Genomic DNA, 5,000 nt, shown 5'->3' with positions numbered 1-5,000 from the left:
TTGTGCCTTAACCTAACCCACGTTGTGCCTTAACCTAACCCACGTTGTGCCTTAACCTAACCCACGTTGTGCCTTAACCTAACCCGTATTGTGCCTTAACCTAACCCGTATTGTGCCTTAACCTAACCCGTATTGTGCCTTAACCTAACCCGTATTGTGCCTTAACCTAACCCGTATTGTGCCTTAACCTAACCCGTATTGTGCCTTAACCTAACCCGTATTGTGCCTTAACCTAACCCGTATTGTGCCTTAACCTAACCCGTATTGTGCCTTAACCTAACCCGTATTGTGCCTTAACCTAACCCACGTTGTGCCTTAACCTAACCCACGTTGTGCCTTAACCTAACCCACGTTGTGCCTTAACCTAACCCACGTTGTGCCTTAACCTAACCCACGTTGTGCCTTAACCTAACCCACGTTGTGCCTTAACCTAACCCACGTTGTGCCTTAACCTAACCCACGTTGTGCCTTAACCTAACCCACGTTGTGCCTTAACCTAACCCACGTTGTGCCTTAACCTAACCCATATTGTGCCTTAACCTAACCCATATTGTGCCTTAACCTAACCCATATTGTGCCTTAACCTAACCCATATTGTGCCTTAACCTAACCCATATTGTGCCTTAACCTAACCCATATTGTGCCTTAACCTAACCCATATTGTGCCTTAACCTAACCCATATTGTGCCTTAACCTAACCCATATTGTGCCTTAACCTAACCCATATTGTGCCTTAACCTAACCCATATTGTGCCTTAACCTAACCCGTATTGTGCCTTAACCTAACCCGTATTGTGCCTTAACCTAACCCGTATTGTGCCTTAACCTAACCCGTATTGTGCCTTAACCTAACCCGTATTGTGCCTTAACCTAACCCGTATTGTGCCTTAACCTAACCCGTATTGTGCCTTAACCTAACCCGTATTGTGCCTTAACCTAACCCGTATTGTGCCTTAACCTAACCCGTATTGTGCCTTAACCTAACCCGTATTGTGCCTTAACCTAACCCGTATTGTGCCTTAACCTAACCCGTATTGTGCCTTAACCTAACCCGTATTGTGCCTTAACCTAACCCGTATTGTGCCTTAACCTAACCCGTATTGTGCCTTAACCTAACCCGTATTGTGCCTTAACCTAACCCACGTTGTGCCTTAACCTAACCCACGTTGTGCCTTAACCTAACCCACCGTTGTGCCTTAACCTAACCCACGTTGTGCCTTAACCTAACCCACGTTGTGCCTTAACCTAACCCACGTTGTGCCTTAACCTAACCCACGTTGTGCCTTAACCTAACCCACGTTGTGCCTTAACCTAACCCACATTGTGCCTTAACCTAACCCACATTGTGCCTTAACCTAACCCACATTGTGCCTTAACCTAACCCACATTGTGCCTTAACCTAACCCATATTGTGCCTTAACCTAACCCATATTGTGCCTTAACCTAACCCATATTGTGCCTTAACCTAACCCATATTGTGCCTTAACCTAACCCATATTGTGCCTTAACCTAACCCATATTGTGCCTTAACCTAACCCATATTGTGCCTTAACCTAACCCATATTGTGCCTTAACCTAACCCATATTGTGCCTTAACCTAACCCATATTGTGCCTTAACCTAACCCATATTGTGCCTTAACCTAACCCATATTGTGCCTTAACCTAACCCATATTGTGCCTTAACCTAACCCATATTGTGCCTTAACCTAACCCATATTGTGCCTTAACCTAACCCATATTGTGCCTTAACCTAACCCATATTGTGCCTTAACCTAACCCATATTGTGCCTTAACCTAACCCATATTGTGCCTTAACCTAACCCATATTGTGCCTTAACCTAACCCATATTGTGCCTTAACCTAACCCATATTGTGCCTTAACCTAACCCATATTGTGCCTTAACCTAACCCATATTGTGCCTTAACCTAACCTATATTGCGCCTTAACCTAACCCATGTTGCGCCTTAACCTAACCTATGTTGCGCCTTAACCTAACCTATGTTGCGCCTTAACCTAACCTACGTTGCGCCTTAACCTAACCTATATTGCGCCTTAACCTAACCTATATTGCGCCTTAACCTAACCTATATTGCGCCTTAACCTAACCTATATTGCGCCTTAACCTAACCTATATTGCGCCTTAACCTAACCTATATTGCGCCTTAACCTAACCCACGTTGCGCCTTAACCTAACCCACGTTGCGCCTTAACCCAACCCACGTTGCGCCTTAACCCAACCCACGTTGCGCCTTAACCCAACCCACGTTGGGCCTTAACCCAACACACGTTGGGCCTTAACCCAACACACGTTGGGCCTTAACCCAACACACGTTGGGCCTTAACCCAACACACGTTGGGCCTTAACCCAACACACGTTGGGCCTTAACCCAACACACGTTGGGCCTTAACCCAACACACGTTGGGCCTTAACCCAACACACGTTGGGCCTTAACCCAACACACGTTGGGCCTTAACCCAACACACGTTGGGCCTTAACCCAACACACGTTGGGCCTTAACCCAACACACGTTGGGCCTTAACCCAACACACGTTGGGCCTTAACCCAACACACGTTGGGCCTTAACCCGCTCTGTAATTGTCATACGACGCGTTAAATTAGTGTAGTGTTGCCTAACTGCAACCCCCGCAATATAGTTTGCTACTCGCACTGCCTGGTCCCCAGTGTATCGCTTCATGTTAAACACCTTGCAGCGATACACTGTAATGTGGATGGCAGCAGGACGTACATGCTCAATGCCCTTCGCAGTTGTTCATTGGCATTCGCATGGCGAAGCACTTAGCCTACGCTGTGGTACGGCCTGTGTCAACTGTCCGCTGATGTTGTACGTCCAAATCACACACTGTACTGCACATTGGTCCTCATGTACTGAATGATACATCGTGGTACATGTGACCGTACAACGACTGCGCCAACAACGGCGAACCATGCGGTCCAACTGTTGTGCACTCAGCTATGTGTCGTCTCCCTATAAGAGCCGGATTGCAGTGTGGTATGCCCTGGATGGCGATCAGCATGAGCCGTCTGTTGATGTAGTGGCGCGTGTTGTCAGACGTAGTCGTCTCTTCTCACACACCGTGACAGCATGGTGCACTGCGTTCCACATCTGCGACATGCGACAGAGGCCGGTTGACAGTCGTTCGCGCAATGGACATCGCATACGTACGGGGGCCACCTTCCACGTGTTCGCGAAGCGTGCACATGTTGTTGCGTGTATGTGGGCAGACATAGTGTGTCGTGACACCTGACACAGGCATGCAACAATCGTTGAATTTGCAAATGGCGATGGACGTCTACGTTTGCTGGTGACGTTACGCAAATGAACAACTGGTAAACCGTTGTGGTGCGGTTGTTCTCGCTAGAGGTGAATCAGTGATGGCGACGATCGGTTGAGCTACCAACCGGTTGTTTCAGCGATACCCACCATGCCCACGAACGTGAATGGCATGTGGGTGTGAAGCGATACGCGGCGGTGGCTGGGTGGGACCGTCCCCGGCCGGTGAGGGGGGGCCTCCCGGCGTGCTGGCCGCGCGGTGCGTGGGCGCACGCGCTACAGCCGGCTGGTGGGGGCGGCCAGTGGCAGGCGCGCCGGCCGACGGAGGCGGCAGGCGGCGCAGCTGCGCGCCGGCGCACCCTGCACGCGGCGCCGTGCGGCCAAAGTAGGTCCTCGCGGGCCCGGTGCGAAGCGCGGTGGACATCTGCAGTGTGCTGGTCCGATTGAGGACTGTGTGCGCTGAGGATGCGCCGCCGCCCGGCGCTCGGCGCCGCGACGCCGTCTGCTGCTCGGTCGCCTCTGCGGTTCTCGCAGGTGGTTTGTATCGCAGCTGTGCGGACGTGTTGGCGCGTGCGCTGTGCTGGGAGAGTTCGCTTCGGCACCCAAGTGGGGCTTTTGTCCTTCTGTGGCGCTGGCGTTGGAGCTGCCGGCCACCGTAGGTGGCGCGTGTTGTCTCCCGCCGGCAATGCCACGACAGCACGCTCCCGGGCCTCTGTCGGCAGCGGCAAGCTCAGTTGGGAGCACGGGTGGTCGCACCTAAAGCGTCTACTCGCCAAACTCCGGGCGATTGCGCCTCTCTCGAACCCGACCAAGTACTTAGGACGGCGCTGCGCGCCGCCGGGACCTGAGAGGGTTTCGAGGTGTATCGTGCAGGGGAGCTCAGCCTCCTCCTGTTTGCAGAATAATTGAGCGGACGCTTGCGTGTTCGCGCGGGCCCCCGGGACACACTCCCGGGCGGCCGGCTGCTCAGCTCTAGTTGACGCAGCTCCCTGGTTGATCCTGCCAGTAGTCATATGCTTGTCTCAAAGATTAAGCCATGCATGTCTCAGTACAAGCCGCATTAAGGTGAAACCGCGAATGGCTCATTAAATCAGTTATGGTTCCTTAGATCGTACCCACGTTACTTGGATAACTGTGGTAATTCTAGAGCTAATACATGCAAACAGAGTCCCGACCAGAGATGGAAGGGACGCTTTTATTAGATCAAAACCAATCGGTCGGCTCGTCCGGTCCGTTTGCCTTGGTGACTCTGAATAACTTTGGGCTGATCGCACGGTCCTCGTACCGGCGACGCATCTTTCAAATGTCTGCCTTATCAACTGTCGATGGTAGGTTCTGCGCCTACCATGGTTGTAACGGGTAACGGGGAATCAGGGTTCGATTCCGGAGAGGGAGCCTGAGAAACGGCTACCACATCCAAGGAAGGCAGCAGGCGCGCAAATTACCCACTCCCGGCACGGGGAGGTAGTGACGAAAAATAACGATACGGGACTCATCCGAGGCCCCGTAATCGGAATGAGTACACTTTAAATCCTTTAACGAGTATCTATTGGAGGGCAAGTCTGGTGCCAGCAGCCGCGGTAATTCCAGCTCCAATAGCGTATATTAAAGTTGTTGCGGTTAAAAAGCTCGTAGTTGGATTTGTGTCCCACGCTGTTGGTTCACCGCCCGTCGGTGTTTAACTGGCATGTATCGTGGGACGTCC

General features: G+C 51.8%; 1 non-coding gene across 1 annotated transcript in view; it reads left to right on the top strand.

The window, feature by feature from the left end:
* Positions 1-4,281: 4,281 nt before the first annotated feature.
* LOC124573758 overlaps positions 4,282-5,000 on the top strand; it is a 1,910-nt gene continuing 1,191 nt past the window's right edge. The window contains exon 1 of the ribosomal RNA XR_006972112.1: positions 4,282-5,000. This exon is cut by the window's right edge and continues 1,191 nt beyond it. This is a non-coding gene — a ribosomal RNA (small subunit ribosomal RNA).

This window comes from Schistocerca americana, unplaced genomic scaffold (assembly GCF_021461395.2).
Source record: "Schistocerca americana isolate TAMUIC-IGC-003095 unplaced genomic scaffold, iqSchAmer2.1 HiC_scaffold_196, whole genome shotgun sequence".
In the NCBI taxonomy this organism is placed as follows: domain Eukaryota; kingdom Metazoa; phylum Arthropoda; class Insecta; order Orthoptera; family Acrididae; genus Schistocerca; species Schistocerca americana.
The sequence above is the reverse complement of the archived record's forward strand: the minus strand, read 5'-3'. Positions and strand labels throughout refer to the sequence as shown.